Source organism: Anopheles stephensi, chromosome 3 (assembly GCF_013141755.1).
Source record: "Anopheles stephensi strain Indian chromosome 3, UCI_ANSTEP_V1.0, whole genome shotgun sequence".
Taxonomy (NCBI): domain Eukaryota; kingdom Metazoa; phylum Arthropoda; class Insecta; order Diptera; family Culicidae; genus Anopheles; species Anopheles stephensi.
Window position 1 is genome coordinate 88,596,899 of NC_050203.1, and position 25,277 is coordinate 88,622,175.

Here is a 25,277-nt window from a genome sequence, read left to right on the forward strand (position 1 = left end):
GTGTGCGTCTTCTTTCAACTTCATTGCCTACAGTGAAAATTCCTCCAACGGTAGCAGCATCATCATCACACCGAACTACATCACCAGCATCATCATTTTCCTCGAGAGTAAAGGGCCTACTTACTGTAGAGGAGAATACATTTCCACCAGCGGGTGGCCTCTTCTTCCTCATCTCTCACTCTCTCTCTTTCTCTCTCTCTTTTTTTCTCTCTCTCTCTCACTCTCTCTCTCGACACATCCTTCCACAAACGGGAAATTTATTATGCTCTTAAAAATTAATTAATGCCAAGAATCGCTTCGCTTTTTTCTTTTGCCTCCCATGGCGCACAAAATTTAATTAGAATCTGCTCTTCCTCCAAGGCCACGTACTCCCGGAGCTGGACTGACTGCCTGGAGCGGATCTTGCTTCTTACGCTACGGGAGATTCATCCGCTATGTGTGTATGGCCTGCGTACATGTGACTATGTTAATATGATCTTGGTCGATAGAAACTAAGCCGTGAACTAAACAAAACACACAAACACCGGCAAAAAAGACCTCCGCACAAGCGTTCTCCCTTCACGATCGACTGATTTTTTTTTCCGGACACAAAAACACAAAATCGTTCCGTTAGACTCCCAGGGAGATACACAGGACGATGAAAAATTGCATTAAGGAACAACATTGAGCAATTCCAAGTTAGTATTTTCAGAGGGTGTTGAACTATCGAGCTTTATGCGACTCGAGGCTGAGGGCTGTAGGCGTACCTCGGAATGGCATACATTCGTTCATCCTTCTGATGAAACCGTGTTTTCATGGGTTTCCGTACGTGCAAAGGATGGGCTGGCGCATGAAATATCAACCGTACAGATATTTTCCATTCAAACTAGTTGACTTTTGCGCTTTTCGAGGTTTCATTATAATGTTGCTGTTTTTGATTAATTGACCCATTCAAAACGTATGATAATGTGGAGATATGTTTGTATAAAGTTACAATTTGCGATGAAAACGACAGCCGAGTAGTTTTTTTTTTTTTTTTTTTTTTTATTCATAAAGAACGGCCTGGCCGTATTGCTACAGCCGAGTAGTAACAACGGATAATTAAAATTGGAATTTTGGAACACTAAGATGCTACAATATGAAGCTGAAAACAAAAGTGATCCTGTCGTGGTTAGATAACTGAAGCGGTCAATAAAGCAGCAGATCACGGACCATTAAAGGATTTAGAACATAATAAGTTTGTTTAGAGCAGAGAATAGAGTTAAGGCATTTTTTTCTTTTCCTGATTGTTACATAGTTACTCTTTTACTATTCTTATTTACCAACTTGCCGCGTGTTGCCGCGTCTAACAAATGCGTGTTGCCGTAGAGTAGGCGCTAGTAATGCTCGGTTATTTTTTATTACCCATGTCAATAACCTTCGGCACAGATCTGAACAGGAATCAGATCATGTAGCAGTTAGTTAGTGACTCCCATGTGTGTGAGTTAGAACAAAATATTCTTCATCTAAAAAAATTTGTTCTGATAAGTATCTTATCAGATACCAAATCCGTCTTAGACGTCTTACATGAAACAGGGTTTACCGAGAGGCTTTACCATATGAATGGCATAGTTTGACCTATTTGTTTTGTTTACATTGTTTGACCACCAAAAAAGAGTTTGTTTACATTTCTTGCGGATTCGCTTTGAAATTTGTGTCGAAATCATATCCATTGAATCCAACCCAAAATTGGTGCATTATTTTAAAACCCCATCCTGTCTAGCGATTAAAATTCATTGGAACCCTCATATCTATAACTCCAGCCGACAGTTGTTGGTCCGGAGACATTTCGAAACAATCATAGACATTTTGCTGTTATTTTATCGTGGTTAGTACATTCCGCCATGGGGTTTTGTTTTTATTTCGTCTTACTGTACAATTTACTTCAAGTGAAGACGATTACCGTAACATGGATCAACCACCACTCAGTCACCGCCTATCCGCCTTTCTCCCAAACACACAAGGAAAGGAATTTATTCCATTCATATTTCGATCGGTAAACCGAAGGAAACACAATCTCACGTTCTCTCCTGAGACATTACACGACATTTGCCGGAAGAAGACTGTATTTCAATGACTCGTAGGGTGGGCAACATGGGCGCCTCACCAGAAGAGGAAATAAACGAAATGGGTACACATTTATCACCCTTGGGGGAAAAATAAAACCAAAAACCCCGAGAGCAACACAGCAAGGCTCACTCGTTTGTCTACTTGATTTACTAATTTATGTGAGGCCAATGCAAGGAATTTCTAGATCCATCAGTTTTCAAATCATTTGCAGTGTTCCTGGCCTTCGTGTTTTGCAAGTTCGATAAGAAAACGTCCCTTGGAAAAGACAGAAACGAAAAATGGGACACATGGACAAAAATGGGAAGTGGGATACTCCCACCCACACATGTCATCACAAAGCGAGTTTTCGAATTAGCTTGTCGTTGTATAGAAAATTAGTTTAATGCAATTCTTTACTTCAGAGAGCTAACGCGAGATTTGAAGGGTTTACGAACTTAAAAAATTTCCGCATTTCGAGACGCCCCTGCACTGAAAAAACACCATCGATTGACTGGATCATACACAAGCTCACGAGACCAAATCCGAATGAAACATACCAACTCACCATTAGACATATAATACACAAATACACAAAAATCACTTAATTTATACACACGGATCAATTAACGCAAAACAAGCGGTATGTGGAATTTACTCATATAATATAAACCCAACCATAAATTCTGCAATTAAGTACCCAGATTTTACAACTATATTCTCCGCCAAAGCCATAGCAATCACCATAGTTGCCAAGGAAGCCATTGATTTACCAATGACCGAATATTTTCTAACAGTACTAGCGTTTTATCTGCGTTAGAACACGGTCAAATAAAAGACCTAAACATTCGATTCATAGAATTTTTAAATAGAGAACACAACATTACTTTCTAGTTTCATAGTTTAAGTGGCTTGAATTACCTTAAGCAACTGTAAAACACTTTATCCCTCCCTATTCTTTTTATCCTTTAAGTTTCTCTTACATTCTCTCCTAGTACACAAAAATGCAAAAAAAACAGAAACAATTATACATGTAAGAGATTAAGAAGTCTAAAGGACCCAAAATGCCCCAAATATTAAATCAACAAAAAAGTTGAATTAAAGAGTAAAAGATAAGGAAACAAACCAAACTGTCACAAGGAGATTAATTTATAAATGGCGCACTGCGCACTACGGTGAAACCAAATGATCCTTTTTACGTACGACGGAATACGTGCGTAAAGAAATTACCGACAAAGCACGACAATCGGTTCGTGAAACTGAGAATTTTGGATAGATGTTGGTACTTTTAATTCATGTTTGACATTCGACTCTCGCTGCTGTCAATCAATGAGATTTGCCGATCCTGGAGATAGAGAAGAGAATGATAAGAACTCGATCGATGCGGCGTGAGCCTGCTTGGTGCAAAGAACTTTTTGGAAGACTTTTCAATTTGTGTAATTAAATTCAATCCCAAGATGTTCCCTAATTAAGTTTACCAGATAACCAGTATTGATTTAATTTGCTTTATTATACGAGAGTATTATCACACATCAAATCCCATCCAGATCGCCTTCCCGTACGAAAGGCTGACTACTTTTCTACGGGTAAAATTAAGTTACAGAAAGCCAGAAATGGCAGGCCGAGACCTCTCGAGATTGTAGTGCCAAAGAAGAAGAAGATTATCACACATAAGTACGGTAATACCACACCTTGTTCAGTGGAGGATTCTAAAACCGCTCCAAGAATCCTCCCCGTTTACGGTAGTAGACGGAAAACAATGATACCTCAATTACGGTATCTGGCGGTAAATATTTGCACCGATCATTTCTTTGACGTCGTAATTCAACGGGTCATCACTCCTTCAATGGCATAATAAAGTGGGTTTTTCTGGTATGCATTTGCTGAATCTTACACACAGGAGACTGCAACAGACCCGCAGAAATCTTATCTACTTTCCACTGTGGGTATGTGCAAGCTAATGAAGGGCTTTTATGTTGATGGTATTCCGCTGATTTACGTCGGAATATATGTCTTATAATTGTATTATAAGTTTGATTGTGGAGAATTATTAAAGCGAAAGAAAGTTAGGCTTGGGGTTTTACACAAGTAGTACATTGATTTTTTATATCTGTATGTCTGTATCTTTTTTGTGTACCTGTGCCACGAATTACCTCAATGATTTTCCCAGGTGCTCAAAGCATTATGAACCAAGTCCAGCAATGCATTCCAGCACAATAATATGTCATTTCACCAGAGGATATGTCCAATCCTCTTAGGTAACCACATCGATATTATTCTTTCTCCTTAGCTGTACATACGTCTACCTTCCTATATGCACATCCGCCAGGAAGTTGTAATAAGAAAATCCTTGAAACAATGGCATTTAAACGCAATTTAAATTGAAACAAAACGCTTGCCTATGTCCACAGTACAAAAAGGACAATGCACAGGAAAAGCGCCGAAAGAGAAAAACACGTACAGGTAGGAACCAGATGGGTTGGAACACGTGTAAATCGATCCATCACCCATGAAGTCAGCAGAGTTCTGTTCTGAAACTGTCTGGTCACACAACAATCTTCCATTTCATTATTGGTACGTCAACTCCGCTGCGGAGAGAAAAATGCATCTGCTTCGACCAAATAGAATGATACAAAAAATGCTATTAACTTGTCACAAGATTCACAAGTGCTTATTTCATTTTCTTTACCGCGTTTTGCAGTTGAATCTAGCGCAGGAGACTGTGCGAGTGTCACAAAATAAACTCAAAACCAAAAAATTCTTTTGAACTTCATTAGCTTGACCACGTGAACTTGGGTGTTTGTTCAATTACAGCATGTCAATAGATGTGAGGGAAGAAGAAAGGAAAACCCGTCAATTCGAAGAAGGAAATACATTCCCGTATTTCCACATATCATTACACGAAATCGAATGCTTAAAAGTCTCGACTATTAAGCACAGTGTTAGTAAGCAGTTAACTTACTGGACCAAGATACGAAAGTTTTTCGTGTTTTATTTACAATAAGGGGCTCTTACTTTTTTTCTAATTCTAGGTTCTTGTTATGGGTTTGTGTGTGTGTGTGTTTTTTTATGACCAGTTAGGTTAAGAGAACCAAAGATATACAAACTAGTCTTCATAGTCAACGACAAAGTGGAAGGTCCCAGCAGAAAAAGAGAAATAGAAAAAAAATAAAAACTTTTTTGTTAGTATTCAGCTCCACTTGCAGAACTAGACATCAACAGTCACTTACAATCACGGCTAGTTCGGACAAAGAACCGACCGAGCCGCAAGGAAGGGACGACCAAAGCTAATTTAAAATAAAACTTTTCTTTATTGTCTTACACGAAGCAGGACTGTGACTGTGGTGTTCACAACCACACGTAAATACTGACGGGCTGTAACGTTTCGCAAAAGTTTCTGTCGTATTAGCTTTCCTTCGCCTTTGCCGCTGGTGTCCTAAATCACCTTCCCCGGAGGACTTGGGGCCACGTCATATCGCATCCATCAGAAATATCGAGAAGACGCGTTTGATGATCGGCGATTCTTGGAGGTGGAATTTAGGATTTTCATCCTTACTAAAGATACGAAGATTGGGTTACTGAACGCTTGGAAACTCGATGCTTGTTGCCACCTAGACTGGAAGGCCGTAACACTTTTTGTCACACACAGATATATATCAGCCATAGAAGCACGTGAATTAAATGTGACGTTTGTGAAACGATTCGATTGGCCGGCAGGAGTATTAAAACACCCCGAATAAATCCTTCATGCAGGAAAAATCGATCGCGTTGAGAGTGAAAACCAACAAAAAACGACATAAAAAAACACCGTCAGAGTTTCACTAGCTGGTCCTGAGTGACGCAACATGCACGACAATAAATAGCAGCCGGAAGTGATAAGTGAATTGCGCGAAGTATGAGCGCAGTATCCGTCTTATTTGCATGAAGCAAAAGCGAGCTCTTTTCTCACTCTCACATTCTCCATCACGTAGTTTGTGTTGCTTCCGATTCAACTAACAAATGCAATTGAATTTTGCATCTGCACCGGCCGAAACGAATTGATGCAAACATTAAAAAAAAATAAACTAGAAATGTCACCATCATTGCGAAACGGTGAGCGAGTTTGGATAGAGGCTGCGAATTTCCCTTTATTTTCTCACTACACAAAGCATCGTGTGGTTGAAGTGCATTGGAATGACATTAGAAGGTGCCAGTGCCATCATGACAGCGTATCAAAAAGTTATGCACCGTAGCCAAAACGATCCTTCACCGCAACAATATAATGCTTCTGAAATCCTCGACCAATGACTGTTCATTCTTTTCACTTAACTGACGATCGCCGCCGTTTTTGAGGGCGGTGTTTTATTGCCTCTGGGGGATTGTTTGTTTCAAAAAGAACTAAATATTTTCACCTTTTCATACGGGTAACCCAGCCAAAATCCAAGACACATTCACACTCCCTGACACCCGACCAAATAACCATCAAATAACTTTTGTACTTAATAAAGTGTGAAAAATGGAAGAACCTTGCCCAAAGTCACTTCAACACTCTAAGCTCCACTGGTACAAGGGATTAGGGTATGGCCTACAACACCCCGACACCAAACGGATTCAACTTCCGGTTTCATACTCTCTTCAGTAGGTGCTATTTGAGTGTCACAAAAAGCCTCCCTGGAACCAGTGGCTCTTGGTGGTATTTTCTCTGGCACTATCTCCAGTCACAGCAGCAGTATCTTCTAACACATGAAATTTAAAAGCGTTAACTTAACGTACTCAATCCTTGGGAAAAAAAATCATAGGAAACGCGAACAAAAACGTTCTGCCAGAACCGGAAATGGAAATCAAGAGCCGTTTGTCCGTCGTTTTGTCTGGTGCCACCGCAGATTGATGAAAATGAGGACGAGAGCCAGAAAACAAGTCTTGCTCCCACCTATTCACACACGACAGACCCGCACAATTTCAAACGTGACAATTTGCTGTTCTTATTTCTATCATCATCATCATTCTTATTATCATCATCATCATCAGCATCAACATCATCATCAGCATCATCATCAGTCAGCCTGGACAATATTATTCTGCCTTTGTACACAGCCCGGATTGTATGGAGCAAATTGTGGAGTAAAATTATCACCTTTCGAAACAAAAGGTGAACCTTTCTATGAAGAACTCGTTCAGGTTTTTTTTTTATCTTTGCTCTGCAGTTTTTCTCCTACCTGTCATCAATCGAGCAGAATATGCGCTATCGATTCCGGAACCCATTTTTGTTTTCGCAAACAAAAATTCGATAGTGGTGAAATCAGCAAAGTGCTTCAAATATGTATGGAAAGTTGAAAGAAAAGATACATAAATTGCACTCCCACGGCGACTTCGATGCATGGCTACATGCATGAGAAATATAATAGTCGCAGGAACTGCAACTAAGAACTATTACATGTGTTTGGGGCTTGATTTGTTCACGACTCAATAGTTCAAACCATCATCGATCCTGCCAATTTTGTGTGGGTTCCAGATGCATTGCATCACATACAGCTCACAAGGCAACCACAAAAAAAATTCCCGCACTAAACCTCAGGTCAGCGTCTTTCATGCGTCAGAATGAAAATTGACATCAGCGTTTCAGCTCAAGCAGTGAAAACCTAAACCACCACCCGGAAAGGAAAACTAAGCTCGAAAGGATGCGTCTTTCCATTTTAGTGAAAGCGTGCCAACGAAAACAAAAACAAAAAAGCAAAACTAGCTCGACCACCACTTGTAGCAAACCTATAAGCATTGGATTTTTTTAAACGAAAACCTAAACCTAGCGGACAGATTTCCTTGTTAACGTACGCTTGCCGAGGTGGTGGTAAACGATGGAATTAAATGTGAAGAAAATTGAAGGAAGTGCTCAAGAACCGTCCCGACGTATGTCCCGGGGTGTGAAATGGAAATCTGTACTCTGCACAAATGATCGATTTTATTTGAGAAACGTGTTAAAGTTACACAACGCTTCCAACCTGTACTATGGATCTCGCTGTGCTAGCGTTTCAATAAAAGCGTTTTAATACCGTGTGCCAGAATAGCTGCATCCCGGAGCCCAAAATCAGTCGCATCGCGGTCCAAAGGCGGTTGTTTTGACCGTCGGAACGACTGCCTTCGGGGGTAGAAACACAAACATCTTCGGACCAATTTTATGTCATTTAAAAAAAAGGCTTGAAAAAATCAACTTGTGTGGACTTTTTTTCTTTGCTTCAACATCATCATAATAATTTTTTCTCATGTATGTATTTTCCTCGGTTTTTGGTTGGTTTCGATCATTGACTGGAGTTGGTATGAAGGCACTGTTTTAACTATGGTACTATATTATCTATGTATCAATGGACGCCAATCTAATAGTCATTAGAGCTCACAATATATTGGAGTTTATTCATCGCAGGAAAATCATCAATCATCAAGTAGACTATTCTTCAAGTACATTATTTTTTACACCGATCATACCAATACATGTAGTGTGTAAATAAATGTTTTATACGGGATTTGGAGAAGTGCAGTGCTGAAAGTGGAAAAAATGTTACTTTTGTTTATAGTTTGGCATTGCAAGTGGTATCAAAGTCATCAAACAGGCCCAGTAATAGGGTCAAATAATAGAGTCAAATGGTGGTTATAATTGTGTTTTTTCAGGGCATCTGCCGTCAGAACGCTCGGTCAGGCGGTAACAACCTCGGCGTCCACATAATACACCCGCAACAACACAGTGGCCAAACCAATGCCTTTGAAAGGAGGCTGTGAATCACTGAAACAAAACCAGAAGATTCGGCATTTAAATGCCTCGGAAATTCGATTGCCCATTTTGCAATCTCGAAAATAATCCATCGCAACGATTTCCTTGTATAATTTTGAGTAAATTGATGAAAAATACCACATCTTTTTGGTACTAACATTGATTGTTTACACTTCGCAATGATAGTTGTTCTTCTTCTTACTGTTTTTTTTTTTCATCTCCCTAAAGAGAAACCCGAAACTGACAAGACCCGCACACACACTCTCACAACCGGGTGTTTCATACACGGTGACAGGCCTTTTCGATCCGGTTTCGACCAAAACGCGACCCGATTGTGCACTGGGATATCTCAAGATAGTTTCAGGGGTTTTCAGTTGACAAAAATTGCAAACAATAACAACTGTGTTTAACAGTATTTAACACAATCCATTGGATACCACATACTCCTAGACACAGATGTGTTGTATTGTGCCCAGAAACAAAATATATTCACAATAATCATTCACCACCAACATTATCATTACTATCACCACCAGCTACGAAAGCAATCACAGATTTTCTTTTGCAACCATTTCCGTCATTTCCATTTTCACTTATACAAAATGGTAAACCCCCTGATAGGGACAGAAGCCTTTATAACCGCCCTTCTCCCAAGAAGTCCCAGTTATCGATGCAACATACAACGACAGCTATGTCTTATCCTTTTATTCTGAAGCTAAGACTTTATCATTACTTCCCACTGAAAAAAATCGGAGAAACCAACACGAAAAATCCCCGAAATTAGGGCTTTGGTAAACGACTGATGGCGAGAGTGAGGCTGCAGAGTGAACCTACGGTTGCTGCTCTACGAACCATTTGCATTAATTCATGCATCCGGCATCAAAGCTTGGAAGGTAACGCTTCTTGTCCGACGTTTCATTATCTGCAGCGATGGGAGTGTGCGTTTTCTTTTCCGGGCGGAATTGGTCCGCCGGGCTTTGCTTCTTGCGGGGTGAAATGAATATCTTCCGTTTATGTCAATGAGATGTGGACTTTTTGGTTGTTGGTGCCTGAAATGATTTTCAACCCCAGTGACAAAATCCAATATACCCTTCCAACGATAATTATGCTGATTTATCCTAATACGAAGATTTTGGGAACTCGGAACTTGCCTAGATTTTGCTCCGCAGAGTACGATATGCTTGATATCATTTTCAACTTACGTAACGGCTCTCTCGTAAGTTGTAAGAATATGAATGTGACAAGCCATAATCTACTCCGCTGTAAGACTAGAAGCATGGGAAATATTCACCAACGGGATAATCACTTCACCACAACTCATTCTCTACCAACCCAAAAAAAACTCCATAAAAACCAAACTCTTTCAATGTCCGATGTGCCCCCTAGTAGTACGTAAACTCCATTGCCAACGTGCGGCAACATACTTGCCACTGAAAGTGACCGTGAGAAAATGACTTTCCGGACGAGCGGGTGATGGAATAGAGCCCATTCGATGCAGTTCATAAAATCGTACACTGCGAAAAGCAATAGTTTTAATGATGCACTAGCTCCAGGTCTAACACTTCGGGGTAGAACGGGTCCAACTTTGCGCAAATAAAAATACAACTTACGATCGTACAGCTCAACGATCGCAGTAAACACGCGAGAGGTTCACACGAATTTTGACACCAGTTTCAAGAGGTGACTATTCCTCTACGAGCCTTAGAACTCCATTACTAGCTTAAATTACAAACACTTTACATGCAGCAGTTGTATTCGAGCCGACTGAGAAGCGAATGGAGAGGAATGGACCACGAACGGTACACCGTTTCGAAATTGATCAACTGAACAACGCAGACCGACCAGATCGAAGATCAGGTTGTTCCAAATTAACTACCATGGCGTGTGGCTGGGACACGCTGGCTCTCAACATTTTTTTTTTATTCATGAGAAATGGCCTGGCCGTATTGCTGGCTCTCAACTTCAAGGTAATATTTTTCTATGGACGCTACTTATGCGCATGTTTGCTTTTGCCATGCAAGATCTAAAGTGTTTTCGTTTTTAGTTCAATTTCAACTGTAGGTCCGTTGGCAAAGAAACATCATCCAGTAGCTAAACGGGTAGATCGGCTGACACTCCTCTCCTATGTGCATCCGTTGCGTGTACCCGCAACGCAATACAAACGAGCAAAACAGACTATTGTTGTCTATCTAATAATCTAATAATAATCTATCTAAGACTAACATTGACCAGTACGGTCAGGCCGTCCTTCACCAATAAAAAAATATAACACTTACATTGGAGGATGAATCTCTGCGAAATTATTTTTTTCTTGAATTAATCGTTTAATAGAAGTAACAGTTGTTTTGAAATATTTTATGAAATCATTCCATTTTCTCACTCTCTCCTTACAGACCCCGTCGTCGGTGCTATATCTTCTTCCAATGCCATCACCACTGGTAAGTCGACAGCAGTTTCGTCTAAAGTAACTAGTGACCAGAGTTGCTAGAACACTCTGGTACACCATCAACTCCAATCAGTCAGCACCGTGTCAACATAATTCGATAACTGTTTCGGTTGGTCGCGACCATTCCACCACATCTTGGACGATTCGATAGCACCATACGTCACGCCGGAATCGGAATCCGAAATTGCAACTTGCCTGACGACAAAACAAGACAAAACAAATCGGTCAAAACCAACCTGATCGTGAAACGGATGAGTACACGAAAACTTTGATTGATAAACTTAATGTAATCAATCAATAAAGTTTGCATTTCCCTACTGCACCGTAGCCGTAAAAGCCGGCGGTGTGTAGTCGGTTCGGTTCGGTATGATGGTGACGTCAGGGTTTTGTTTTGTTTTTGGAGGTCACCGTGCATCGCGAATTTATCATCCGGCCAGATTTATTTATATCGCTGTCATCATCATCAACCAGAGCGGAGAGATGGTCGAGCTTGACAATGATCTTCAGCCGATGCGTCATCCATTCGGACAAGCAATCGGGAGACTCGACATGGTGGTCAGATTCAATTTATTTCTGTCGTATATTTCGCCTGTTGTCCACGTGGAGCAAATAGTTGATGGTTCGGCGATTCAAAGCACTTTCGATTGGTTTTTCATAAAATGCTGCATTGAAGTAAAACTAGGAAACAGACGGGAAGTGTATTGATTGCTCTTAAGGGCTTGAAAGACTCAGGATAAAATTAATTAAACCGTTAAACCAAGATCGTAACGGCATTTGACCCCCACTCAACAGCTTGCCATGACATTTGACTGTGGATAAAGCTTCGCTAAACAACAGCTATGGCTGTGGCTGTGGCTGTGGCTGTGGCTATGACATCTGGGTTAAAACAATACCACCTACCTACACAACCTGCCCTACCTGTTGCCCTTTTACCTAATAACTGTGATTTGCGTCAGTTTTGTGCCGCTGTATGTGACAGCTGAGTTGAAATAATCCATTACATATTTCTTCGCGGAGCACCACAATTGCTTCAGAAGTCTTTGCAGAGTAGAAACTGGATTTATCCAAAGGAACTGCTTTAAAATGCATGCTTGCCAGTAGAAAGAACACGTGCATGGGCTATTCATAAGCATAAGTACCTCCAACCGAACTGCCAAGAAAACTTACCGACCGGTATCGACTGGCGATGCGTAATTATCAACCGAGATAACAATAAGCACATGAGTAAGTCACATTATTCTATCAAATCAACCCACTTTAGATGGGCTATGCCTCCTTTTTCGAAGAGAGACCTGCCTCCTTTTTCGAAAAAACCTGGGATTGCTTCGGGTGAGCGTAATTGAACCGTAATAAATTCAATCCCAGGCACCGACCTCATGTTCAATACATTTTTCTAATCTCTTCTCGGTGCCAAAGTCGATCGAGGGAGAAGACATGAATGTCTCATGAATTCTAATATTGACTTCCAGCTCTCTGAGGGCTTCCTCTTCCACCGACGAGCACAGTTTTGGCGGCACAAAGCGGCATCTTGGTATCGTCCCTTTTCTTGTACTCCCGTAATCGTATGACAGGCAGTAACAGCTGCCAAAAAAGCTGTCAATCATGTTATTTTCGTGTGAGAACTTCTATTCTGGAGCATCCTGCTTGTATCCTTGCAAAACAGGGATAGATGAGCGATAGTAATACCCATTTCATGGAGGATGTACAAGGGCGCACAATGGAAAGACGAAACAACTAGAACAAAAACCCCATAACCAGAAACACAAACGAAAGTGCATATAAACTGGATCCATCCCATGGGGCGATGAATATTGGATTTTTACGACAAATAATCGAATGATTTATAGTATGATAGGATAGGTCGATGGAAAAGAGGCTCAGGAAGTTTAACTACTGAGATAGCAGCGTGTGTAAAAACTGGCCCTGGAATAAATTCCCCATCTGGGGGATGGTTTATCTTCTGAGTTCTTGCCTTATGTACTGGATTTTTTTTCTTCCTGTGTCTTCGATCAAGGCTCAGTGTTCTAAGAACTGTGTTTTCATTTATTCTTTCTATCAAATGTCGTAAAGCAAAGTAAAGTCACCGAATGAAGCTTTACATCGTGGGAATCACTGACACAAAAATCCTCATTTTTTCTATTATACTCGATTTTTCAGACTTAAGGCACTCCAATGCACCTTTTCCAAAGCTATGGACAAACAAATAGTGGACTTAGCTCAGCTCCCTAATCTCATTACGGTAAAGCTCCAATCGATCCAAACCTGAGATTCCTTGAGGCCATTTCAAGTCCAAATTTTTTTTAGCTGCGATCACGACACTCGTGGCATGTGTGACTCCGTGCGCGTAACGTTTAATGGGAACAACGTTGCACCGTCCAAACCATAATCGATCCGACGCACGATGTAAAATGAGGTTCGTGCATAATTCTCTGCTAGGTGCAGGTTACAGAATCAATTAATGTAAGACTGAAATATTGGATCCAGATTCATCCTGTGCAAACGTTTCGAAAATAACAATTAAATGGACATTTCGACACTCGAGAGACTGATGTCTTGTTGCATCCCTTTAAGTCACGTGATTCATAACGTCTTTCCAGATTCGTGATTCAAAAAGGAATTCCGGACACCAACCATACGTTAACTTACTTCATCTTCATCTAACTGATGTTAGGACGTCTTGAAATGACGCAAAATCCCACATAGAAAAAAGCAGAGTGTTATTTGGAAAGTTTCGGCAGGCGGCCAGACCGAACGGGATCCTGGTGGTGAGCGTAAAGATAACACCCAACATAAATAAACTGTGATCGATGATTTTGGTGCCTATCGCAATTGGTGATACGACCATCAGGAAAAACTACCCCATCGAAAGTATGACTCATACATGAAGAAAAACGTTGGCTCCAATGGCAAGTGTTTTTATCGCCAAAATCAACTTCATGAATAGAATTCCTTCCACGCTCGGTGTTCTCCCACCGTATGTTAAGCCACTTTCGGCGGGGATTGAAAAACTAATATTTTTGTTATTATTTTCACTTCGTACCACAACATATGCCCCTTAAGCACGGTCTATCACACCCATCTTTCATGCTCAAGATGGTATGGTTTTGGGCGAAGAACTAAAACAACAACAAAGCAGTGAAAAACTAAAATTCAAGAATCAAAAAAGCGTTCAATATCAATAGTCAAGAAGAAGAATAGTCAAGAGAAAATGATAAAGGAAGAAGAAAAGAGGCTTCAATAGGCCACAAAAACCTTGGTAAGGCTAGTTTATGTAGCCGCATGTGAATAAAGGAATGAATATGCACAAATTTTATTTATTATCTCAAAACATTTGATCTTTTCCTACCGAATAAATGATAATAAAGAAGAAAAAAGGAACTATTCCACACTTATTCGATAAATGCCGACAGTGATTTTTCGCAGAGCATCGTTCCCAAGTGTTAAGAAAATGAATTTTATGATGGAAATTTTTGATGGTGATGGCAACTACATTTATGTATGCATTCACGTAAGCACTTTTACAAGCGGTGACTATCACAACAATAATTCACTCTATGCAAAAGGAAGCGCAATCCGTAGCAATAAGCGTCCGTGGATTGTTCTCCTGGAGCGAAAGCGCCGAACTCCCGGAACGAAAAAGTAAAATCACGTTCCCGTCCATTACGGAATCCGATACGGACATTTGGAATGCACGTGTATGCATTCCAAAGTCTTGGAAAAGTTGCTGCAAAAACTTTCCTGTTTCGCACTCTGCACAATGAACCTGTGTGTGGGACAGTTTGCGCATGCATACAAACTTCTTGCTTCAACATTGCATCCTAAATCGAAACGAAAGGTCTTAGAAGTGTCGTGCAGAGGAAAGAGGAAGTCGCGTCCTTGTGACATTGGTACCGAGTGGTTACGAAACAGAGAAGTTCGGGTATGCTCTACACACGCGTCGGCACGCACCTATACAACCAACCGTCTGGGTCCTCCTTTGTCTTCTTTAGCACGCTAAACCTTCTACCTTACATACCCTGCAGCTTCCCACAGGAGGAATAGATGCATTTTATGAGGAAAAATATTTCAACAAAGCAAACACTTGAAGTTTATCCTCCGCTTCGTCCTAGTGGGCGTGGAATTATGATCGTTTTATAAAAACCCTTCCCAATAAACACGACCAATTTCACACGACACAGAATTTCATCGGCAGCCGGTTTCAGAAGAAGAGTATTTAGGACTAAGAGAACATCATTCAAAGAAGCGCCGTAAGTTCCTTACGCTTAGGGCTTTTAACAGCTGTTATGATGCAAAGTCTTAGCAACATTGTCTCCGGAAACGGACGTTCGTATTGCAGTAGTTTGTGTTCAACCCCTTAGGGATTTAGAAGCCCTCATTTCCATTTTGATGCTACAAGATCTTAGGTGGAAGATAGTACTACTTGACGTTTCGGGGGCTGCATACGTTTTTGCAACAATAAAGCAAGACTCTCATTGCCTTGAGCTAGCAGATAATCTACCGTAACATTAACGTACGCATTAACCACTAAGCAGAAAATCAAAACGGAATCGTGTTTATCTCACATAATTACCTCCGAGACCTATAATCCTTTGTTAAGAATTTCAGACAAAACTAATTTGGGACGGCTTCACCCTCGTAAAGCCAATTAAAAGCATGTTGCAGCACTCAAACACTCTTTTTTTTTTGCTGCTGACCCTGCGGGTGGTTTCATTTACCTTTCATTAATTATTTTTCAAGCTAAAACGTTCCGATGCGCAACCATGGGGTGGTGAGAAATTGATATTTTTCCCTTCAATTTTACTGTCGATATAAAACGGCACGCCACAAATCGGTACACTCTAATCGGATTAGGTTGGACAACTGCCATAAGTTTGCCTTATAACCAGAGCGCCACTATTATCCTCGAAGTCATTCACAGCAGGCGGTAGTAGCCAAGAAAACAAACCATTATGAGAACAAACAACTCCTAACCCAGACGTTGACCTACCAGACAATTTCTGCTGGTGTGTTGGACGTGCGGAAACTTTCCTATCCCTGCGTTTCTAAAAACCCCACTGCATAAATCATTATACTCACAAGTCTCGCTAGGTAAGGAATGAGTTTTAAAGGTAAGGAAAGTTCGCGCTGCCCACTTATCTTCATTTACTACCGAAAGCCCTGTTGGATCGTAAGGAGTGACGTAAAAGGAAAGAGCTTCCTGGGTCCTCTTCTTCTTAGTCCCCTTAAGGGATGCGCTTCAGCAAAGTGATACTGCATAGTAAAAAGAATGCGTGCCTGGGTAGAGTATAGAGTATCCCCGAGCTCAAGAGTGCAGTTCCAGCAAATACTACCACGCATAAATGAGCCTGTGAAAGAAAATTAAATTTACTCTTATTTAATAAGAGCAGAGCACGCCGGAAACAGTTTCATGTTTCCCAAACCGTCATCATCACACGAAAACGAACTGGCCCTCTCGTACTTAGGCTATGAGTAGACAGCTCAACATATGTGTCGATAGTATCTCTATGGGGGACATTTCAAACATTCAAAGTATGCCCGTGGAAATGCACTGCTGATAGGAGCTTGCTAAGTCGCTGCCATTCTCAAGCTGCACCATAAAGCCAATCTAAGCCAGATATTTTCATCTTCGACTCCTGTAGCGGTTCCATACGTATATTGCAAGGTTGTATGAATCCTTGCAAAGAAATCCCCGACATGATGTAAAAATCTCCCTTGTAACAACTTAATGATGTCTTACTCTGAAGCATCATTTAAAGGAAGAACAAAAAACAAAAAAAATGTTGTTCAAAGATACAAAATAGATAAAATGACCGAAGATCAAGCCATGATACAAACCGACGTGTTGACAAGACAAAAGTGCAACTAGTTTTATTGTGTGTTGTTTGTTGTGCAAAGAGTTGCCGCTTTTGTTTGGTTTAGGTCTTAGAGGTTGATTCTTCAAACAATCTTCTTTTTGTCTACCGAAAGAAACCGTGCCGTAAGACAACAATTGGCAATCAAATGCCCGGTGGTGTCCTGGGATCAACGATACCAGATTGTGCAATGTCATGGGATGTACCCGTCGTGGATCACCAATAAACGCAGGTTTTCTGTCCCAGGCTAATTCCATCATGTGCCGCATGCAAAAGCTCTCCTCCCCCCCCCCCCTCCCCTCCCCCCAAATCTACGCAAGGCCCAAACCAACCAGTGATGAAATGAATACCGCGGAGAAGATACTATTCCGACGGATGGATGAGCAATTTAGAGTAGATTTGTTAGCTGATATACACGCGGGTCGTTGTTTTATTATAACGCATTCACGTCCACTTCACTCCAGCTTCCAAGAAATCTACTCGCACGCACACTGCTTACAGTAGTTGTTCAACCGATGGCGGGAGGGCAGAAGAGACTGATCTGGGCGAAGCAGACGAGAAAGCACACTCGGGAATTGGAGCATCGCATGTGGTTTTGAACGTAATAGGCTGTAACACTCGTAATCCGGAAGTGGATTGTGGGCTACCGTGTGGCCTGAGTAAAACGTAAGGCTCCTACATGGATGGTGCTTCATACTTTAAACTGGTTTATCGGATTAGCTCCGCTTGGCCAACTATCCTTCAATTACGCTGATGATTTCTTGTTGTTTCTATGTTGCCTGTTGCGTTTTTCTCCTCTTGCTTTGAGGTAGGTGTAGTTGCAGTGTAGCTAAATTATTATGATACTGATAAGTGATAATTCAGATGATGGACTGATGAATAAAGATGCTTCTTTCGCAGATGTACCACATTCCTCCATCTACCGCAGCTAATAAATTTTATCATTATTTTCCACGCCGTACACTAGACTCACAAAACAACGGAACATATGTGTGTTAAATTGGTATTTCGAAAGGAAATTTTATCTTTATGAAGAGAAAATGGGAAAACGCATGTCTAAATGGTGCAACAAATCAAGGTCACGGGGAAATGGTTTTACATGCGCGTTTATATCCAACATTTGCACGTTTTAAGAGTATCATTACTTTCTTTTATGATCCTTTGCGAAGGTCATCAAACATTTTTTTGTGAACAAACTTTATTTCCAACACCGCTACAATCAATAAACGAATGTTACGAAAATATGAACATAATACACTAAATGTAATTATCCAGCAAAACAACTTCACCTCGAGATTCTGCTTTACATCTCATCTTCTCCATATTCTTGATTGAAAGTGAATCAATTCCCCCGAAACGACCCATATGCCAAGCTAGCTATTCTCTAGCAAGCACTAGTCACCTAGTAATTTGAGGACCACCACGAACCACCTGTACAACAGCGACAGTAAAGAAAAGATAATAGATTGTCGAAATTTTTCGTCGCACCCTAATTAGATCGAGCTGGCTTCTCTGGTGACTCGCTTGTCTGGCTGCCTTATAGGTTTAACTCACTCTGCCCGACTTCTATTAAGTTACCTCGAACGAGGTTTTCTTTTTCAAATGGCGTCTCTCCATTGCCATTCGTAATTTTCTTCGCGGAGAACCAATTTCCCACACGAAAATATGGCGTGAGTGGGAAATTGGCAGCAAAAAAACAATTTTGAATGCTTTGTTTACATTGTGTTTTACCACTGGCAGAGCTTTTTTTTCTTTATATATATTTTTTTTTTTTGGAGGTAGATCACAATATCGAGAAATGGACGAACCAGTTGTTTGAGCAACCGTAGATTCTTCAATTCGCAAACACCATCACCAGACCATTATCCATAAATTCTTCACACCGTTCAGCCGGTCACCAAGAGATTGCATAGCGACACACCATTGTCTATAATAATCTTACAGTTACCGCTTTGCGTAGATCTTGTAGCTCTCCCTCTGCACATTTGCCTTCGTACCGCGGGTCGGGTGTCTCATAAAATATATATATAAAAAAAAACAAACGCTCAAACCATCGTCCAGTGATAGAATGAACTCTTGAAACCTGTGCCACATTATGAATGCTCTGCGGGGTTTTGCAGATGATTTGAGTTTAGAGGAGCGTCGTCTTCTTCGGTAATTTATCGTTACTCTCACGCTACTACAATGACACCAAGGCTTGATGGACAACCTAGCGACAAAAGCTGGGAATAAAATAGCTGGCAGTAAAGTACAAAAAATAAGCAAACCATAGCACAGAAACTTCGGACCACCATCCAGGCTTTAGTGATGGTGGTGCTGATGTTGCAATTATTCAAATCTGGTGGCCTATTCCACCATTAATTTTTATGCTTCTTTCATTATTGGCAATCAACTTAATTTATCTGCCGAGTAGCGTCCAAAAATAAGAAAAACATTTTTTTAAATTAAACTATTCTCCTAAATTTACTCAAATATCAGATCAAGGATGTGTAAGCAAAACTTAAGAACGCAAAATATAAAGATAAAGGTTTATTTTTCACATTCAAAATAATAAACGGAAATAACATTCGATCTGTACAAGGCAACCACCTGACAAAAAAAAAATAAAGCACATACTCCAGGCTGCATGCTTGCTGCAATTGCGCAGTTGAGAGGTTTCGTCTTAATATTTCCTTTTCAATGCTTTTCCGCATTTTATCTTCGGGAAAGCATCACCCGACACTATTCTGATGTGCTGAGAGCTACTCCACTCGCAACACATTTCCCATTAAATGCACGTTCCTTGTTCCTTGGAAAACTATTGTATCCAGCCTAAGCAAGACATCCTTGAGCCTTCGTATATTGCTATTTCTAGATTCACATTCCGGTTTGCATCAAGTTTTTTCCAAGCAGCCGACTTCATTCGGTGATTACCAAAAATGTTTACCATTTGGTGTTCAAAGCACAAAACATAAAAAAAAGACATGCAAACTCTCTAAACAAATGAATCCGAGTAAATGTGCACCCAGGAAAGCGCCCAAAAAGAGAAGTAAAAACTAATTTTTGACCATCATGCATCGTCCAAGCAGAAGAGACGAGACCTGTTTGGGAAGAAGTGGCAGAAAAAAGGGTTAAAAGATAAACGATCATTACTTCAATATTTCTTCCCAAGTGTTTTCGATTCAGCGACGATTTAACCTCCTCCCGAAGAAGTTCTTTTCTTTTCGAAAATGCAAAAGAAATTGGCAAAGAACTAGGTAGTTGAAGTAAGGTACAATTCACAAGGCGGAAAATAGAGAAAATTGCTGTGAATCGTGAAGAATTTTCTTCATTTTAAGTCGATTCTGAATAAAAAGCAGTAAAAAAATTCTGTTGAGAAGCAAAGATTTCGGAAAGAACGGCCGAGAAAAAAAAACTCTTTTTTCGACAAACGGATGCAGTCCGGTAAGAGCGAACGTTTTAGGAGCTACTCCGTGACATGCATAGTCAAGGGCCAATTAATTCAATGCATGGAATCCAGCAATTCGAGTTCAACTAGTCGAGCAGTAGTTTGTGCGGGTATCTTTATGCTTTTCGTAAGGGCTTTGATGATAATAGTAATTTCCTATCGACCTTTCTTTTGATTGAATGCTTTTCGTGAATAAAACGAGCTCAAAACAATTTATCTCAAGAACTACTGAATTGACAAATGCAATTGGATTGCGTGGTGAAATTATACTCAACTCAAGTTCAAATCTCATCAAATTTCCCTAGCAGGAGCAAGACCAACACAATTCGAACCAATTTTCGAGATAAAAATATATTTTTAAGCCATTAATCAAACAGCGGCATCGTGCTGCATAAATTATAAATACAGAAAAGTAAGAGACAGAGAGAGAGAAAGAGAGAGAGAAAGAGATAGAAAGAGTGAGAGAAGCAGACAAATAGAGAGAGAGAGAGCGAGAGAGAGAGAGAGGGAAAAAGAAAGAGAAAGAAAGAAATAGTGTAATTGACCAACATACAACAAAAAGTTCTCCCGTCGAGGAAAAAAAGCTATCCGTGTGTCTATATTATATTTACAAGAAAAAGTACACGAACAGTTTGATGTTACTGTTGAAATTAAATAAATTCATCAAACGACACTCACTTTTCTCCGCCAGTGGATCGTAAAATACCAACGAAACAAAACACCTCTCTGATGTTGAGGCTCAGAGAATGAATGACCATAGGGAAAGTTCCATGATAACAAAACCGGGCTGAATCGGAAAATGCCGTATAAAATACGAATTAATTGTAAAACGCAAACAAACGTAATCGGCGGTCTGGAAGTCCCGTCTTGATCACCATCGGTAAAGGCCGATTGGAAAATCTACCCCTTACTCACCTGGTGGGAAGGCTCGAGCCTCAAATAACCACTCACTATGTTTATTCACGCGCGTTCGCCCGCAACGTTTTGTTTTTATTGTTTCAAAACTCCGGCTGTCTTATCTTTTGTCTAGAAGCTGGCAACGTGATGCAGGACCACCAAACACAAACTCACACACGTAAAAGGAAAAATGACTGTGTGTATGCATAAAAGTTTGTTGTTTTCAGTCCCGCTGACCGTTGGCGCTCATCGCATCCTCATTCACTCTAGGGAAAATGTAATAAAAACAAAAAACAAAGCATCTTCCTCACGTGCGTTCTTCAGTTACTAGAACATTAACGCAAGCGCAGTATGCAACGCTCAAAATCTACCTGCATGCACATTGTGCTTTGTTCGCAACTCTATCCAACTATCTTCGTAACTCGTTTACTGTGATAATTATCGAGTTTCTGTGGATTAGTAGAACTCTGCAACGGTCAAAGCGTTACGAGAAACCAAAAAGATTCGAAAAGATTGCAGTAGGAAACTGATTCCTAAATTATTTCCCACCGAGCTGTGCTGTGCTAAGCTTGCCCAAATCGCTTCAGGTACTCTGGCGACGGAAATCGTCGTCAGGATCAACTTGCCACTTGCCGATCCCGAAGACTACGGCGGTGGTAACGGTAAGAGCAAGCATTCTTGCACTGGATCATCGTTTTGACGTGCTTCATCAGCCATCTCTTTGCCTTTTTTGTGAACATCGACTTTCCATATCAACAACACGTACCGTTCGGTGGCTGTCTAGTTCGATCTTTCGTAAGGTTTGCCTTCTTCTTCACTCCTGGTTCCTACGCCACAAACAATGTACGACATATACACACACCCAGTGCTCGCCAAAAGACGCTGAAAGCCAACCTTCCGTGTGTAACTGGATTTCCGCACGGATTCCACATACCGCTTTGGGAAAGCGCCAATGGCTTTTCATGACAGTGAGAGTTAGCCGACATTCTTCAGGCCAAAAGCTCCAACTCCAGCTCCGCCAGCGCCAGAAAAACGGAAACACAAAATGTAAAATTCTAAAATTACATCCAAAACCATCTGAGCAGCACCGTTTGGGGAGGGAAAAAAACGTTTGGCTTTCAGATGTCCCAGGTATGCTACCTTCTAAAGTCCCACGTCCTGTTTCCCAGCGGAAAATGCGTCTCTTCTTGTTGCTTTGTAACAGCGACGATGTTCGTCGACCGGATGTTTTGTGCTTGATAAACCGGGGCTTTTCCACTATCCCAACTGAGGCCAAGCGAGAATACCAAATTTAGGACACGAGTTTCCGGGTCTCTGGCGCTGGTTGCAGGATGAAGAAGCTTTAAGGGTGTAAGTCGGTAGGCGTTCGTATGTGACACTGTGGTGCAAATAATGTGCGATAATTCTACCTTAAGATAGCGGAACAAATGGCTTTCAAGGATGTTGCAAAGGATAGCGGTTGAATGACTTCTGGTACTATACCGGTTCCACAAAAAGAACCCGGAGATGAATGGCACTAATTTGCGAAATCTTGCCAATGTTATAACCAAAACGGATAGCTCGAATGATGTATAAGTGTTGGAGATTGCTTATGGACTGATAAAGAATTCCACATTCGTATTACCTTTTGATACCACTGTCACCGTCAGATAAGCTTCATTATACGCGACTTTTAGCAGAAACTTTTCATTATTTCAGTTAAATTTCCTACCTGTACCTCTTAGAAAACCGACAAACAAACCACACAAATATGCAAATTCATTTCCAATTTTTCCATTTAGGTCAGCCAAAACAACCAACTATACGGAAACATCGACTTTTTGTGGCGTTGTTGCCTTGATGACAATATATTGAAGTAGCGGTTGCATGCACGTATCCCATGGATTTTGCATTAATAATAATTGATGAGCGATAAATCGTATTCCGAGTTGCCAAGCCGGTCTCCGATGCTACCAAGGACCGAACACAATGCTTGCGCTGCTAACATATGTATCTGGCGCAAAACCCCACGCTCATCTTAATAGCTTGTAGTTCAATTTAGGCTCGGATTTTCGGGGAAGGAGCAGATCATCTCTTTCTGATTTAGTCTGGCGTTTCAACAAACTGGACAAACATAATCATCCGATCATTTTCTATTTTTTCATAGATATGCGGCACGACATAGACATTCGAACGAGGAGATAGAACAATTCGATAGGACCTTCATCCATTTGTTTTTATAAGAATGGAACGATCCTATGCGCAAGGTTGATCTAGCTAAATACGTTTCCCAGGTGTGAACACTTCTTTATGATATTCAAGAAAGACATCGACATTCAAAGTTATGGCAAACGTGTCCGGCCTTTCGAGATTCCACAAAAAAAACTTACAATTGAAATTCGAAGCTCCTGATTTTTTATGATAAAGATTTTCGAATCAATTTGCTGCTTGTCAACAACTTGAGAAACCACCAGAAATGGGCCCGGAAATGAACTTCCCTTTCGCCTCATTCACACAACTCCCAAAAACCCACATTCTGTCTCGTTGACAGAAAACAAAGTAATCTCTAACGAGCTGTACAAGAGTTCCAACCAACATATATGTGTCCGTACAGAAACACTTTGCTTGCAAATTGCTTTTTAAAATGCTCTGTACGTGTGTGTGCGTATACAGGATGCAATTTAGGACAAATGGACAAATGCAAACATAAGCCAAAGGCCAACATTAAACCAAACGAACCAATAAACCACTATGATAAACCTCGATGGCTTGATTCCAAGAGTTTCAATGTCAGTCTTATAGTGCCAGTATGTCATCGAACATTATTCTTCGCTTACAGAAGGATAGCGTGCTAGATGGCATTTAGGCAGCAGCTGGCGATAATTATGGTCAAGGTTAGGGTTTTCAGTTATGGCGAAACAACACAAAAATTCTGCTACATATGCAAGAGGGGTATAAAATTTTTTCCCCGAAAGGTGAAATTTAATTATTTCTTTGAAACATTGTCATCTGTCGTCATTATTATCATATTACCCTGGCCGAGTCGATAGCGGCGCCGGTCTTCACATGACAGCACCGAGGTTTAAATCCCATCGGGACTGCGCCCTCGTCTGCAGGCTAGATTATCCAGCTGAAGGTAAAATCAAGTCACAAAAACCAGCAATGGCAGGTCCCAATTGCCCCAAGACCTCTCGGGGTTGTACAGCCATGTAAGAAGAAATAACCTCTGGAGAAGTATTCCCCACTCTTTCAGAGACTCTGTTTATAATAATTATTAAATCAAGATCATCACTTTTCTCCTATACATCACACTCATACATTTAACTTCATTAATATCTCTTTTTAAACAATCTTTTATTCCAGAATTGACACACAACAAACCCACGCCAATAGCTGGGTTAGTATGGACTTGCTAAATTGCAGTTTATCAATGCATTGAATAATAATAATCCCAGCTAACTGTAATTAGAAGCACCAATAATTAAAACAAACACACGCACGATACCCATAGAAGGCCCACCTAAGATAGGCAATATATATTTCCATGAGTAGTATAATTTAGATCCTTTTTACGGTTGAATATTCATACCAGGAATATGGTTAACAAATTTGTCAATTTTCCACCGACAGAACCATTCAGAGCATGGTGCACGACATTTCAAGTATAAAAGTCGACAATTCAATAGGCCGGTAATGCAGTAGGATTTCGAGCGAGCGATCGTATCAGGCACATCTCGTTTTCCTAACCTTTGAGTTTTTTTTTGCCCTAAAAACTAGTTTCGTCGTTTTTGCATTATCCAGCAGCTCAGGCCCTTTTCTTTTCCTGACGCAAAAATGGCGTAAAACGAATGTGCAGTGAATTAGCATATTTAT

The 25,277-nt window shown here is 40.7% G+C and overlaps 2 protein-coding genes across 16 annotated transcripts in view; one reads left to right on the top strand and one right to left on the bottom strand.

Annotated features, from left to right (window-relative positions):
• Positions 1–25,277, bottom strand: part of LOC118514156 (rab3 GTPase-activating protein catalytic subunit) — a 106,885-nt gene that overhangs the window by 41,791 nt on the left and 39,817 nt on the right. The window lies entirely within an intron of this gene.
• Positions 1–25,277, top strand: part of LOC118514157 (leucine-rich repeat and fibronectin type-III domain-containing protein 3) — a 96,847-nt gene that overhangs the window by 33,437 nt on the left and 38,133 nt on the right. For 14 of the 15 annotated variants that reach the window (XM_036060779.1, XM_036060780.1, XM_036060788.1 and 11 more), the window contains one exon: positions 11,197–11,241. The gene's annotated coding sequence lies outside the window, so the exon portion shown is untranslated. Of the gene's footprint in view, positions 1–11,196; positions 11,242–24,170; positions 24,802–25,277 lie in introns of those variants that run through there. The other variant, XM_036060783.1, reaches the window with a different exon arrangement.